The following is an 18,094-nucleotide window of genomic DNA, read 5'->3' on the forward strand; positions in this document are numbered from 1 at the left end:
TTACGTTTGAATACATATTGATCCATTTAAGAGTATTGAGTGGACCTAATACTGTACTGTTCTAGAAATATTAGTGCAGTGTTTAATAGTTTGTATAGGTCATTCATCATAAGGAGCAACAAACTTTGCTCTAAGAGAAAGCAAAGGAAGAGAGAAAACAATACAGAAACTGCAAAAGCCATGTGAAAACAATTTGAACTATGAGCAACTACTACTAGTGAACAAGCATGTGGCTTGAAATAGCAGTAGCAGTAGTAGTAGTAGTAGTAGTAGTAGTAGTAGTAGTAGTAGTAGTAGCTATTGTTGTAATAGAGCTTATACTGTAGGGGTGCCATGAGTTTTCTGAATGAGGGACAGCAATGTGGAATTACACCCCAAGTTGATTTAATTCCAGCATTGTTTTACTTATTTAACTCTTACCGTCTTTCCCAGAACTACAGCAGGTTATGGTTTTAATGAAGTTCAAAAACCTGCTAGGATCAGGCAGCCAGCACATTTGTACGTTTTTTAGTATCAGACATCAGTTAATACAACTTTAATTAGAGATTGTTTAAAGTAACAATAGCTATTTTTTTTTCCAGAATTCTTTTTGTAATATATTGTTATCTGGGAAGAGCCCTGCTTCCTAACAATGTCCACAAAATATACAAATAATAATATTAATAGAAACAATGATAATAATAATAACAGTTTGGATGAGAACACGAGACTACAGAAAGATAATTGGAGTGCCAAGCTGTGCCTCGCCTAATGGTCCTGATCCAATAAAATAATGGCCGGGTGAGTGCTTACATATTTATAGGTTGACGGTAGTTTAGGATGAATGCTGCAGTCGCCCCCTGTAATTTTATGAAGTAAGCAATTACTGCAAACCTCCTGCAGCCACAGCTACTAACCTACTGTGCTTTGCTTGGCTGCACACATTTTAGTGTGCACCACCTTTCTAACGAGCCACAACAACAACTAACTAATCTGGAAGCACTTCCCAAATGCCAGTGTCAAATCTATTTCAATTCCAGTTGGATCTTGCTGATGTCCCATTGATGTTCTACTATTCACATGTGGGAATCAGTTTACCTGTGTAACCTTACTGTTGTTTCTGTATCTGGTGCAGAACTCCACGGCAGGTTTATGTTCTTCAATCCATACTCATTTCGACATGCCAGTATAATAAAGGGTAAGAGTTTATGAACAGTACAGCAGTCATTGTATTGAATACTGTAAAGCAACAAATGAATTGAAGTCTACTTCAATTTTATATAACCACACATTATGTAACTGTGATGTGTTATTTATGAGTTAAGAGCCTCATAGTGCAATGGCATGTAGAGCGATCCAAGAAATTATTGATATTGTATTTGAGATACTGGAATCAATAAGCTGTCTTTTTTTTTGTTGTTTGTGTTTTTCTTTCTTTAGGGTTTGTGTGTGTGTCCAATACAAATTATATTCCCAAGCTGGCCTTTGCATTTCATCTACTGAAGAAATGTATTTGACGGAGTGAAATGAGAGACATCTCTGGTTCACTAATTCCTTTGTAGAAATGGAATCAAATATTATAAACAGGCATCAGTACAGTTCTATTATTGGTTATGGAGTCATTCCACCAAAGCAATAGCTGCAGACAAAATGCCAACCTGCATCCTTCCACCACTCTTCAGCTGACTCCACAGACGTCAGTCACTCAAACAACAGTATATAATATTGGCTTGCTTTTCTAGCCAAGGCACAGTAATGTTGATAGCTCTGCACTGGAGATTATGTCCATATGCAATGGAGTGTTATCTGTTGCAGTTCAATTTTTCAACTCCTGCGACATCCTGAGTAATCATCTTGCCACCAATCTACAGATCCAAGTTACAGACTCCACTGTCAGCTGAGCTGAGACAAAGTGGTACTCAGCTGATGATTCCAGTATCAAGATCACTACACTGTGTATTCAACAGAAAAGCCATCTTAACTCTGGCATAACACAGCATTGGTGTGTTGGACTGATCAATTGATAAAACCAACAATAAAACCTCAGAATACCAACCTGCTAAATGCACAATATGCATTATATTTATGTTGTTTTCCCTAAAACTATTTAACCTTCAAAAGTTCAAACAATATGTATTCCTCCAATTCCTCTCTCAGAACATATGAGCTTTCTATGGCAGATGATATGCTTTGAGTAGGCTACCCCTCCCTACACACACACTTACACGCTTCTATAACAAAACATTTCACATTACACTTAGTGAATATCTGTTCCTTAATCTCCAGTTCATTCATATTTCAAAATGCCAAATTCTGAAAATGCCAGGTGCTATAATACTTCAAATCAGCTCTTTGTGGAGTTTTCCAGGACACTGCTTACCATTTTTCATCTATGGTATTTGTGTAATGCTTATAAAAAATATGTTCATATTTAATTAACTTCCTGCTGAAATCTACTGAAACCCAATTATTTGATTTGATATTTTACCAACATTCCAGTATTCTAAAGCAATGAGCCTCAAACGCGCAATGTCGAATCTAAACTTATCAAAGGAACAAATAATTATATATGTACATTTCATGGCAAAATTGTCAGCCCGACAGCACAGCTTTGAATTCATAAACACCAAGCATCTGCTGACGAACAACTAGTTCAAGTAGGGTATTGCCAATCAAATACATGTAATTGACATTTTTAATATATTTCAAAAGGTTTTTTAAGTAAGTAAAGAAACGGTAGTGGGCAACGGTGCTTTATGGGGAAGAAATTCACTCGAGTTTTAGTCTGAGAGCAAAATCTGTTCTCCAGTGTGGCATTCACCTTAAGCAGTCCACTCTCCACCACTGCAACTGGGTCAAGGCCTGTTGTTATCCTTCTCTTTCCAGCTCTCTGATCACTGTGCCACTTGGCTCGTCTCCTTTTGCTTCTTGAACCTCTTCACTCCTATTTATAGGTTCAGCCAGGGGGCACACAGACTCCTGCTCTGGAGCCAAGGAGCCATGCTACTACCTTAAAGAGCTGTATTATGAGTTGTATGAATAATTTGAAACATTCACCTAATGAAGTATATAAATTATGTTTACAACAAAAACAACAAGTGAAAGTAGGTGAATGCAAAATTAGAGTATTTTCATTCATTTTTAATATAATAATTTCTAATTGCACCAAAAAATGTTGAGAGACTCTAGGTTTAAATATTCATAGTGCAATAGCTGCTGAAACCCTTGGGGATTTAAAATCATTTTACACAATCTATATTTAAAATGTTGTTAACAATCTGTTAAGAAAAATATAATTAATAAAACAAAAGACTAATGTTTCACAGGACTTTGAATTATTAATCACGTATGCACTTTATTATTAACATAAGAGAATTTATATAGAAAAGAAAGAGCCCCTGCCTGGAAGAAATGCACTGTGGCTGCATGGGTAATAAAGATAGGTTAAAATAATGATGCTTTCATTTCTGTTCACTTGTATTCATTGGATTACCAGCAGAATACATCACATACACATTCAATACACACCCTTCTCTCAGTTGCAGAGTACAGTTACAACAGACAGAATCTGATGTTGATGGCAGCCCCACTTCATTCACTTAAATTCCATCCAAACTATCTTTTTGCAATTTACATTTACAGGCTTGGTCTCTGTTACTACCTTCCTAAGTAAATATATGTAAATACACTTCTGTTTGATTGAAAGGTTTAAATTAAATGTGACAGTGGTAATTGTACCTATAGATTTTTGAAAATATTCAATGACAACTGAATCTACTGCATTTGTTTTGTTCTCAATCGTACCAACCTTTAAAAGAAAAAAAAAATGAGCATAGGTCCCTCTGTGGATTCTCTTATCCTTTCTGTCAACAATTGCAACCTGCAACCCACAACCTGCATGCAGAATACTAAATACAATCCAAACAATACAATCTAAGAAATAAATGTTGTACCAAAATAAGTCAAGTTAATAAAGTTTAAAAAAAATCTGATTAGCAGAGAAGCCACATAAAGGAATGAAAAAACAGATGTCTTTGCAATTATGTTTTTTATTATTATTATTATTATTATTATTATTATTATTATTATTATTATTATTATTACTACTCGATTTAGAAGAAAACAATTGTAAACAACCTCAATATGGCTTCTTTGATTACAAATCTGCCTAGAATTTGACTGTTTCTTTTTTTATCAAATAAAGCTCTATTGCTTTTGCACCTCATAAAAAGGAAATTAATATGAAATATTCAAATTGTAGGGTCTTTACTGCGTAATGAATGAATAAATAAATACAATAAATAAATAAATAAATAAAAGGATGAGATAGGCAAAGACTCATTTTACCAGTATATGTAATGTAATCTCTTCTTATCATTAATATTGATCCACCTGTCTAGAAACTACAGCAGGCAATGTAGGTGCTACAGCTTCCTTGCTAACAGATTTTTTCTTTCTTAAATAAAAATGATAAGTCACAAGAGTGAATAGTGTGTGTAGGAGGTGGGGGGTAGAAAATAAAGATTATCTTACAAGCATGGTTAAACTAAAGAGGGTGTAAAGGAGAGTTATTGTGGATTCATTTGATGTTTTTCTTAAGAAGATTACATATAAACATCCAAGACATGTTTGCCTGTAGTATACAAATAATATTTGACATAGACTACCTTGCAAAAAATACAATACTAGCAAAATATTATATAAATAAAATATATACATATCTACACACAACACACACACACACACCAGCACACATGCATTAATATTGAATTATTTGGAATCACTTTCTTATATGCCCTATATGCCTTTTAGAACAAAATTGTCCACTAGAAACAGACCAATAAAAAACAAAACATGGAAGAGTAATCAATAGTGCAGTACATAAAACATTACAAGAGCCTGCCATGTTCCTCTTAAATATACAGGTTTCAATACCACAGGCAGACCTTTTGTGATTATAGGTTTTGGCCTATAAGGATGCATTATGAAAAGGTTTTGCTGTATTTTTTATTTCACTTTCAAAGCAGAGCTTGAAAGCATACATAACTAATTTGTCATTGGTTATGGACTTTAGGAAACTCTCTGTAACTGTCTGTATGAAACTCTGAAAATCACCACCACCTAGTCTAACCTTATGCAATCTTTTCAAAAGCACATACATATATCATGCACATCATAGTGTCCCTTGCACAATCAAAATAGCTAAAAATAAGATGTCAGTGTGGTTGAATAATCTATTTTAGTGCATCGGCTCACTCTGATTGTAAATATTTCTGAAAAACATCTTATCTCAACCAGTCACTGAAGGCATTCATTTCTTAATTGCAGATAACATTACAGTTCCTCTTAAAGATGATAAATACCCTTTTCCAATCAATAGTTCATCAATTTTCAAAGATGATTACAATGATTTTCAATCGCCAGATATGGTATGATAATTAATTGGTAATTCAGACCAGATATTTTAAGGAGAGGAAAAAGAAAAAGTAGATCAATGCAGTAAATTAAAACAATATTGTTTTTTCAATCTCAGGAATAATTCAAAATCAATATCATAATACCTTAAAGGCTGTTTACTATGTATTTATAGATATCTGAAATCTTCAATTAATTGTGGAATTGCAAAACACTAGCAACTTTAAAAATACAAAAAGCAATCATGCAACTGTAAATTCCAGATGATGCCTGCTGAGCCCACAACAAACACAACACACACAAAAAAAAATAAGCAAAAGAGATACCACACTGCTAGATGTATCTCAGTGCATATATTTACTTGCATTAAATTACTTACTAACAATGACATTGCTTATGTGCTAAACCTTAAGTTCAAATATATATTTATTTCATCCAATGTAACATCTCATCCTCTGAGCTCTGATACATACAAATAAATATAAAATACATGTTATTATTATTATTTTTTTCAGATGGTGTGATGCTTTTGGAAATTATTGTTACGTGAAGTACATTTCTGAATGATTTTATAAACATGGATATGCGTTTCTCTTGAGCACTACACATTGAACAGGGTCACTGCTGAAGACTATCAGCACTACTATTAGCATCACTTTGCACTGGAACACACTCAGACAACATAGCCCAGAGCAGCTGTGATGTGTACAACTACTGTCCCAGTAGTGACATTGCTCAAAATGTAGTTCTCAAAACTGATACATTTACATAAATAATTCCAAACACAACCCCAGTGCACAGTGTGACTGCATAGGCAATAGATATGAACAAACTAAATGTTTACTGTATATCTCATATACACTTGTGTAAATTGTGAATTTGTAAAATGTATTATTCCTTGAATTGCTCAGTATTATTGCACTTATATTTTGTAAGTCGCCCTGTACAAGGGCATCTGCTAAGAAATAAATAATAATTATTATAATAATAATAACAATAAAAGGTAAATATTTATAATGCTTATTTAAAACCACCAAGGAGCTCTAACTGTCTTCAACGTACGTCAACCTTCAAAAAGAGATCATATGGCAGCAAAAGACTGTCCAAACTCCACCACTAAAGCATCTGTCCATAATCTGAAACCTGGATAATCTACATCGATGCTAAGAAAGATGTACTAGGGTCCTCTGCAGAAGAGTTGAAGGGATTCAATACCAAAGCCATCATCTTTAACTGAGGAAGAACAGTACTTGTGCAATATAACTGGTGCTGTCCATGGTGCTGAAAGTACTTGAAAAGTTATTTTGCAGGGTGGGTGGGGATTGTTTGGTATCCATTTGCAACTAATCTCAGCGAAGAAATTTAGAGAATGCCACTGAGAAACATGCAAAATGTCTTTGGTTACACAAGATGTGAAACATACAATGAATGGGCACGATCCTTAACTATTTTACTGTATTACCAATACTGCACTGCATCTGTATAGCAGCCTTTTCACTAATAAAGGTTACATTACAATGTATTTAATTGGCAGTACTACCATTGAGATTACTACAAAGATTTCTCAAAACTAAAAAGTAATACAAACACTGATAAATGCAAGATGTGCAACAAGTAGGAAAAGCAGAGAAGAATTACATTATAGCTGTTGAAAAATTGTTCTTTCCTACTCACTTTAAATTTTCAGTTTCACAAATGGCACAATACACTTAATGTCTTTAGTGATTATGTATTTTAGCTTATAATTATTGCTAGCATTGTATAATAAACTGTTATTAGTTGAACTATTTGCAGCAGTAACAGCAGCTGAAATGATAATGAGCATAATATCAACTGCATATGTACTGTCTGCAAGGAATCACATGTCATTCCTCCCCTTTACAACAGTCAATCTAAGTTATCTTTGTGTCCTTGCATGGCAGCAGAAATTCATGAATTCCATGAAAGAGGACATGCTCTACAGTTAATATAATACTTTCCCACTTTTGATGACACCTTTAATTTTGAAAGGAATAAATACTTATTTCCTCGGTTAAAATACAATACATACAATTAAAATACTATATTGATAAACTTAATCATAACCTCATTAATAATCTTCTGGTGATTTGTTGACATTGAACATTATATCCCTGGAAAGTTAAAATATTAAAATGTGCAAGAGCCTAGAAAAAACAATCGGAAACAACTGAAGACTTGAAAAGATTTTATTTATAAATTACTTTTTTTATTAAGTCCTGAAATGACTAGGAGGCATTAGACTGAATTTCAGTCTTATGAGAAAGAACTGAATTCCAGCCATGTATTAGTTTTTAAACTGCATGTGTTTTTCAATTTATTGATATTAATGTTAGGTATAATTAAACCTGCAAACACTAATTATAGAAAGCAACAAATAGGCAACAGCCTGCAGTAATTTGTGTTGATGAGCTATTGATTTTAGGTAATTACATGATTTTAAGTAATATTTGTTACAGATACCAACACTAACACATTGAGAAAAACCTTTGGTTTATTTGTGTCTGGAAGAATCCAGTCTGGAGCAGCAATCCAGCACAGCCCTGGAGGAAAATTAGTCAATTTTGTTTGTTTTAGGAAAAATAGGTTCAAAAACCATCTGACCTACATGACCTGCATGTTAGGAAATATTAGGTGATTTGATCAGATTCTGAATATATCAGTGTTTGAATTAAAGGTAATATCAAAATGTAAACAATGTACTTTGATCAGTCTGTGCACTCACCATATTTGAGTTGAATTTCAATAGCTGTATTAGTCCTGGTGATCTAAAATCTAAAGATGCTCTCACATCTATATTAAAATGTATACATTACCAATCTGTAAATCCACAACTGCATGAGACACACACACACACACACACACACACACACACACATATATATATATATATAGTTACAGATATGCAAATACTTCTAATGTAAATATTCAGTTATATTTGCTGATGATCACATTATTGCATTACATGCATCATTATTACTAAAATGACTAAATATATAGCAGTGCTGACCCTGTGCCACTGAAACAAACAATTTCACACTTCCATACCTGTGTCAGGTTCTGCAAACCTATTTAATTATATAAGTCAAGTAAGAAGAATTTAATTGCATTGATCAGTAAAAATGCATGCACTCGCAGACCTCTCTCTCTCTCACACACACACATGCAGACACATCTCTCGCCTTCTCCCCTTCTCTCTTTCTGCATCTATTATAGCTGTTAGCACAAGGACTAGGACTAAAAGGTACTGGCAGAGCTCCTTCCATCTGCTCAGGTATAATGATCATCAAATTTTAGTAAGTAATTAGCTGTGACTTCTGTTTCTTTTGCTGATTATGAATAAGTGAGTAGCATCTTTGAATACAACAATGTGTATGAGATAGACAAAACAAAATAATGGAATTGACAATAAAAGCTTCCGTTGGCTGAAACACCTTATTCATTTCTAGGTTTTAGTTTCAACCTGATAATTTTGCTCTTTGAGTCATGGGAGATGGGAAAAGTATGTGGACACCTGCTTGTCGAACATCTCATTCCAAAATCATGGGCATTAATGTGGAGTTGTCCCCCTTTGCTGCTATAACAGCCACAATCTCCACATTTTGTTTTCTGTATTATTATTTTATTTTATTTATTGCATCATATACTGTACAGATAAACATAAAAACAAACCATATAATCACCATAAACCCACTCTTCTGGGACGGCTTTCCACTAGATGTTGGAACATTGCTGCAGGGATTTGCTTCCATTCAGCCACAAGAGCATTAGTGATGTCGGGCACTGATGTTGGGTGATCAGGCCTGGCTCGCATTGGGCGTTCCAATTCATCCCAAAGGTGTTGGATGGGCTTGAGGTCAGGGCTTTCTGCAGCCCAGTCAAGTTCTTCCACACCAATCTCGACAAACCATTTCTGTATGGATCTCGCTTTGTGCACGGGGGCATTGTCATGCTGAAACAGGAAAGTGCGTTCCCCAAGTTGAATGAGCAAAATCATCTACAATGTCATTGTATGCTGTAACATTAAGATTTCCCTACAGTGAAACTAAGGGGCCTAGCACGACCCATGAAAAACAGCCCCAGACCATTTCTAATGTGATTCTATACACCTGTAAGCAATGGGTGTGGCTGAAATAGCTGAATTCACTCATTAGAAGGGGAGTCCACATACTTTTGGCTTTGTAGTGTATATAGATACATTTATAAACTAAATACAGCTAAATACAGCTAAAAACTTACTTCGTGTTTTCTATTGTTTGCAACTTCCTACTTATAAAACATGATGCAGGATTAAGTGCGTACACATGAGGCTTTACAGAAAATGCAAGAAGGTCCAGATTTTGTGGCCTTGGGGGAGCTGCTTCAATAATCTGCTGCAATACCTCACAAGTGCTGTCTTGAGGAGTAAATCAGTCATCTCCGCAGACTGACTGGCATCACAGTGTGAGTGGTACATTTTGTAAACTCTTTTAAGTACATTTCAGCATGACCTCAAGTATTTATACACTTCATATAAAAATAGCTTGGCTTTGGGAATTATAGACAATTTATTGTATTATGTTAATATTTTGGTACCTTTGGTACTATTTTGTGCTTGAAGAGTCAATAACAAAATGACAACGTTTTACATGTACAGATATTTCACATTAACTACATGTGACATCAGCTACTGTAAAGGAAACCTGACATTTTGCTTCAGAAATGTGATGGGACTTCTCATGTGGTGGGCATAGATTTATTTATACATTTGTTTATATTGGGGGGTCCAAAGGATTGTTACGTAGGAGTCTGCATTGCAGCTCAATTAGCAATCTTGTCATGTCACAGATGCTAGCACAATCAATGTTCTCTGATGTACCAACCTATTAGACAACTCCTTAGATGAGGGGGTGGGGGGAGCACAGTTCAAGTTCAAGTGGAGTAACATGCTCTAACATTAGATCCTGACAGGACACGTGTGCTGCAATTACGCAAATATCGATGTCAACAGTATAAGGGCTTCTGATAAGTATGGATTCAATCCTTTGTCTGCCCTCAATATCACACTACACTCCGTTAAAGAACAATTCTATATCCTATTAGTAGTACAATCCATCTTACTTACAACCTTGTCAATCAATTCAACTTACTTGAAAATTTCAATAACCAACAACAAAAGAATGCACTAAGGATCATGGGTCAGGGTGATGTTTCAAGGTGATCTCTTCCACAATTTATCAGAATGCCAAAGGGGAGCATCAGTCCAAAATTGAAACTGTTCACCACTATCTCACCCAATTAGTAGAAGACTGGGAACCTTTATAGGTTTCAGGGTGTGTGGTATACATATTCATAGGTTTTAGTTGCCGAGATTCCAGTTGCTACTGACAATGTGTGTGCCTTAAACAATTTATAACATCTCTAAAAATGATGCACAGGCTGAAAGTCTGTTACAGCATGGTAACAACAAAGAGCATCTAGCATAAATATTCTAAATGATATCTTTCTGATATCTCAAAGTGCATCTATATGTGATTGGCATAGCATCATATACAGTGAGGGATGATTTTGTATGTTTGCCCACTGACAAAGAAATGATCAGTCTATAATTTCAATGGTAGGTGTATTTTAACAGTGAGAGACAGAATAACAACAAAAAAATCCAGAAAAACACATTTCAAAAAAGTTATACATTGATTTGCATGTTAATGAGGGAAATAAGTATTTGATCCCCTATCAATCAGCAAGATTTCTGGCTCCCAGGTGTCTTTTATACAGGTAACGAGCTGAGATTAGGAGCACTCTCTTAAAGTGGGGGCCATGGTGTGTCTAAACCAGTGGGATGGTCCTGACATGAAGGAAAGTATGATCTTACACTTCAACACTACTAAATTTAACAGCTTCCTGAATCTAAGATCATAAGATCTTTCCATGGAACTGCATGGCTCTGAAATGTAGAATTCTCCAAACTAATTGCAAACCCTCGCTCTAAATCCATTTATATTTAGGAAACTTGGCACCAATATCAATGGCCCGAAAAGTATATTTAAGTTTGATCTGAATGTTCCACCATTTTTTGCAGACTCTCAGATCCTGTTGCAAGAATCTCTAAATATTTTTATATAAAAATAAATCTGGTTCCATGTGGCACGGAAGTTAGCGTGCTGACTCAGGCAAGGTTTAATTGGCCTACATGAGAATGTGGTTGAATGCCATGTTTACATTGGCTGGTTAATTAGGTTTAACCAGCTGGTTAACAGGTTTATATCTGGGCACGTCAAACCATTAACCACATCCACATTCCATAATTGAACATCCAAATTACATTTAAATAGGTGACATTTAAGTAGAAAATTGATATAGAACAGTAACTTATAGTACCTTTTACTGAAATAAGTTGAAGAGTAACTTGTAGTTTAACGTTTAATCGGATCTTTCTTGAATAACGTAATGACATTCATGGTATTGCTTAATTTAAACTAAGCAAACTTTAAGCACTCTCTCTATATAGGCAATGTGGCACAAACACACTCAACACAAAGCTACGAAATCTCCAATTAGACATGACTGAACATGGTTATTAATTACAAAAAAAATGAACAGAGACCTGCTGAAAAGGACATTATCTCATAAGACTTCATGGAAAAAATAAGGTTCACACCCAAATCAGCATTTACATTTATTTTAAATACTTAACCTGGTACATTGTAATGGAAATCTTAATGCATCATATTTTTTAATCTTATTTAATATGCATCATTATGCTCTGACATGATTTTCCAATTTCTATAGAAATTGGAGGCCTAGAAAAGCATCTGTGATGTTAAATGCTCAGTTTTAAAGATCATCACCATTAAATAAAAAATAATTAAATAAATGGGGTGAATTCATTCTAAGGTGCAGAATTGCCATGACTAATGCATTTATAACAAGGCAGGACATCAATGGAATAAGAAATCAAAGAGGTTTTCAAAAACATACATTTGAAAGGATTAAGAAAGTCAAAGTCTATATTTTTAAAGTTTTTTTCTTTACACATCCTTGTCATAGCATTGCTGTAGGAGTAAGATATCAAAAATGTCGATGTGCCCAAGGTAAAAACAAATTAGCGTTCCCATTTTTCTTATTGCTGTTTTAGTTCCATTTTACATTGGGTTGGTATATGTTTTGTGCCCCTTATGTAACATCACTGTTATTCACTGTTTTATGTGTTAACTATACTGGCATTAAAGCAAGTTTAATATAAGAACTCTTCCCATAACTGTCTTGCTTTGTTATTTGATGTAAAACACATTACAAAACCAGCTGACTTTCAATAATTCTCTCATTTGATATCAATATTTTTTTTATATTCTTTTAAGGAATCTTACTATTGCTGAGGAAGTTGCAGTGCCCCTCTTCTTCTTAAAAACAGAATCTCATTAAAAAAAATCTTTAGCATTATCAAATGAGATCTCGAAGGAGCTTGTAAAACTCATAATAAAATCCAGTTCACACATGCACAACCCACTTAGCCCCCGGTACACAAAACTGTTGACTTCTAATCCCTAGTTTCCACTTACATGTTTTCAGCTGTGCAAGGCTACAATAAATAACAAAATGAAATTATTGTACATAAGGAACTGGCTTGGATTTCACAGTCCATGAACCCCAGAGATCAAAACAGACTGCGAACGGATGCATTTCTACATTATAGCATCTTGGCAAGAATTTCTCTTACTTCTTAACAGGCTTCCACTCCTTCTACAGGGGCCCTTCTATACCTTTGGTCATTAAATGTTTAAGACTGCAAGAATCTTAAAGACAAACAGAAGACAGACTTCCACTAAATAGAAACTATAGTACTTCACTATAGAAAATTCAGTTGAAGGGCAATTGTACACCAACTGAGTGTTGCACAACAGAACATTATTCTCATATTTAAATATTAAACATACACTATGCAAGTATTAGCAGGATGTTCTCAACATAAAACATGAATCCAATAAGATTTGATGAATATTTTAATGTGTTAGACTGGCAGACTATTGAAAGGGTTAAAAATGACCACCAACTTCACTGTAGGTCATGTGAAATCCCTTCCATGTCACCAAAAATAAAACCATCTTGGGCACTGTTGAGCCCTCTGCACTGTGAAAATCACAAATTATACACTGAAATTAACTGAATATGTACTTCTCCATCCCTTTATGTCAGTACTGTGATTTCTGCACAGTGAGGTACAGTGCTGGAGTGAGTTACAGTAACACACAGTTCTACAGTGTGGGTATTAAGTAGTTATGTCGGATGTACAGTACTGTTAAGATACGTCATTGATTACTGTGTACGGCGCGAGGACTTTGGCTCTCGAGATTAAATCGTTACATGTTTTAATGGAAACAGCTGTCTTGGGAGTTGTCACTCCTTACACAACATTTAACACAACTTTAAACACAACAAGTAACATAGTCTCAATCAGTTCAAACAACAGTGGATTACAGTATTGAGTGATGTCCAAGAAAACAGTTAACTAAATAAAGCACAGATTAAATTAATTCCAACACCGAACATACATACAACGAGAATATTTAGCTTAGTTTTTACAATACTTGAATGCATATAAATGTCCTTGCATGCTCATTATATGAACTATAAAAATACCAATACAAATTAATGAAAAGTAAAGCAAAAAAATAATGCAGATCACTAAAACAAATACAGGTGGGTGAACAAAACAAAAAAGTTAATGACTAACTGAAAAGAGGGACTCTGTGACTCAAAGTTCAAATGCTTTACGAGCATTTCATCTACTGTATTTGAGACTGCAAAGCCTAATTGCTAACTTTGTTCTCAGTCTCATTAAAAAAACTTACTCACAACTAAAAATATCAGGGGGGAGGTATATTTACTGCAACCAAATCAACGGTAAGTAATAACCAGTCAGTGTCAATTACAAGGAAAAAGAACATCAAGTGGATTTTACCAACCCCAGATTTTGAAGAGGAGCTGAAATAAGCCAGCGTGAAAAATTTCAATGATTGAATGCATTCCCTTGTTTATCCCTCGCAGCGTTTTTTTATTCTTCAGAAACTTGACAAAGCCTCCATGTGGTACAAAAGTATTTGACGCTAGTATCAAAAAATGCTGCCAGTCTAAAACCTACCTTCACCCACATCAAACAGCACTCCACTAAAGCTTCTTGTCAGTAAGACATGAGGCAGAAAAGCAAGGTGTGAGTTTGTTTTCACTCACAGTTAAACAAGGTACTGATTTTACAGATGAAATCATTTAACCCTAATCCTTTCTGGTGATTTTGTTGTTGGACACCCTTCAACTATTGAGTGAGGTGGCCTGTGTCCATATCTCTTGGTATGAGAGACATTCTTCATCAAACTTATCTTACCAGAATGAATAAAACCACAATTGACCCCAGACCTGTACCCAGTCAGAGAGTCAGGGTCTGACAGCATTAAATCATTAAATCAGATATTCACTGTGGCTTTAGTGTCCATGCGTTCAAGCTGGAGCAACTGCATGTTTATGTATGTATGGGAATGCTACTATGACTATATGTACAGTATCACCAGCAGTAGTTACATTGTGCGGTATGGGCTCCTACATCCTATAACACACAAATCTTTTAATCACCTGTTCAAAGTACTGGTCGATCTCTAATAGAACACCCCTGGGATGAACTGGAACGGTGAAACAGGAAGAAACCGCAGAGATCAATTTCTTTCACTACATTAGCAACTGCACTGCAGGAGGAATGTCTCAGGCTCTTCGTGTAGAACTGCAATAGTCATAAGTATAGGCATAAGTAAACTGTTGGCATAAGTATGAAGTAAACTGTTTTCAGCTTCTTTTAAACCCATCTCTGATCAACCAAACACAGGGTGTATAACTTCAAGTCGTGTACACCTTTAACTCCTGATATTAGTTTTAAGAGAAAACTTATTAACTCATGAAGAAAGAAAGTAGAGATATTGCTGCAGAGGGCATCATTATATTCAAAATCTCTTTCTTCCATGATCTAAGCAGGACAAAAGCTTATAGGAGTTAGCTAGCAATGGCACATACTTGTTATAACAGAAGAAAAGAGATAATTGAACTAAAGCTACTTGAAACTAGAACTGCAAATTGAAACAATTGTATTTAAGGGTACAAATTATTATTTCAAGCAGGTACTGATACAAAGATCAGTCTTCTTTGCCTTACATCAAGTTGGCAAAGTCAGAAAAGCAGTGTAATTCACATAGGTCTCCCAGGCTGCTAAAAAGCAAAGTGATTGTGCTGTGTGTTCTATCAAACTCTTGGCACAATCAAATTTTTACAACATTGGAATTGTATATAACTGATTTTAAATTATACAAATTCCTCAAAACATGTCCCTATAAATCCTGAGTTTAGAATGTCAAAGTACTACCAATTTGCTAACTGAAGTAGCAGGTCTCTCGTGTATATTTCTGCTCACATTTCCTATCTCCCTACTACAAAATGTACCACTCTGTCCTTGATTTACATTTCACATATATTATAAACCAATTAAAAACAACAGGATATAATATATTGAAGAAAAAAACCTGTACACAAAGCAGACTGTATCAAAGAAAACAATCTCCAGCCATACAGTCAAAAGGGCAACAAATTAATTAGATTTGCCATTATTATCAATGAATGTACTAAACTGAAAATGTTTAGTCATCCTCGCTCAACAGAAAGCATAAACACTAACACAGCAGTGCACGTCAAGACACACACACACTCAGACAGTAATCAGGCTGTTCACAATTGACAAGCCCACATTGCCACACTCGCCCATTAATTTCCACAGCAGAAACCTTGTTGATCAAAGAAACCCTCTCTATCGCCTTAATGACACTATTATGCACATTTGCATAATCAGATTAAGTTAGTTTCATGCACAGAAAGTGCAAGCTGCCTGTGCGTGACTGACTGACAGAGAGAACATGTGTACATTTGGCATATCAACGTCTGGCTCTACCTTGAACGGTACAGGACACCAAGGCTGAGAAGCACGGAGATAAAGGATAAACAATACTCTGAAGCAATATAAAAGCATCAATCACAGAGAGTCTTACCAGAGATCCTGTGGTAGCACATCACCCAGCAGAGAAGCAGAACAGGGAAAAACAATGTTCTTCTTTCCTGCTGAAATCAAAGGAGGCCACAGATGATAGCTACTCTCCTGTCTCACTGTCTTCTCTCCCTTTCTCTCTCCCTCTCTCTCTCTCGCTCTCTCTCTCTCTCTCTCGCGCTGCGTTCAAATGAACAGCTCTGAAGCTGCACTGCAGCCAGAGATGCTGAACTTGGGAGTGTGCTCCAGATAATAGCTTTCCAGACAGAACAGCAGCAGCAAAGCATCCACTCATAAATATCCCAAGTAATTCTCCTGCTTTACTGAAATATTTAGTTAATATCCCTTTTAAGTGCCAGTCTTTCCTTAGCTCCTCTCAAGCCCCCTTTTTCCCCTAAAGTGCAAACACATAAACACCGTTTCATTCCTTAACAGGTATTGTTATCACAAGCTCTTCCAAGACAAGACTAAAGTAGTATAGAAGGGGAGTAAATTCCTGCCCATATGTTTGGTTCTCTTCCTTCTTTTTCTCTCTTCTGTATGTAATGCAGCAGTAGGCAAAAAAATAACAACCCATAGCTTATAAATAAACAACCTTCTCCCCACTCTCCCCTAGTCTCTCAGTCCCCGTGCCTCCTCTGGGAAAGAATCACTCAGCAGTGCTCTTCTTAATTTCAGGAAAGCACCAGCCTTCTTTAAGCTGACAGCAGAGCAACACATCCAGGAAACATCTCCCTGCCCCTGCCTTTCTCCTTCCCAGTTTCTCCAGCTCTGGCAGTTTCATCACTGAGTGTTGTTCTTCTGAACCCTCAGAGCTTTATCACCTAGGTATCGAAGAGGAGCCACAAGTGGCTGTTCCCGATGGACATTATAAGTTTGCAGAATTGGAAAACTTGAAAATGGGTCCATTCCAATCTATGAGAGATGTCACTGAAAGTTCTAATACATATACAGCTCTGGAAAAAATTAAGAGACCACTTAACATTGATTTTTTCCAGAGCTGTATATATACATATACACCGATCAGCCATAACATTATGACCACTGACAGGTGAAGTGAATAACACTGATAATCTCATTATCATGGCACCTGTCAGTGGGTGGGATATATTAGGCAACAAGTGAACAAGTTGATGTGTTAGAAGCAGGAAAAATGGGCAAGCGTAAGGATCTGAGCGCCTTTGACAAGGGCCAAATTGTGATGGCTAGATAACTGGGTCAGAGCATCTCCAAAACTGCAGCTCTTGTGGGTGTTCCCGGTCTGCAGTGGTCAGTACCTATCAAAAGTGGTCCAAGTAAGGAAAAGCGGTGAATTGGCGACAGGGTCATGGGTGGCCAAGGCTCATTGATGCACGTGGGGAGCAAAGGCTGGCATAGTGCATCGCAGTTTGTTGCGTATGGGGCTGCGTAGCCGCAGACCAGTCAGGGTGCCCATGCTGACCCCTGTCCACTGCCGAAAGCACCTACAATGGGCACGTGAGTATCAGAACTGGACCACAGAGCAATGGAAGAAGGTGGCCTGGTCTGATGAATCACGAGTTCAGGGTGTTGACTTGGAATCCAAATTCCCCAGATCTCAATCCAATCGAGCATCTGTGGGATGTGCTGGACAAACAAGTCCGATCC

This window comes from Amia ocellicauda, chromosome 4 (genome assembly GCF_036373705.1).
Source record: "Amia ocellicauda isolate fAmiCal2 chromosome 4, fAmiCal2.hap1, whole genome shotgun sequence".
Lineage (NCBI taxonomy): Eukaryota > Metazoa > Chordata > Actinopteri > Amiiformes > Amiidae > Amia > Amia ocellicauda.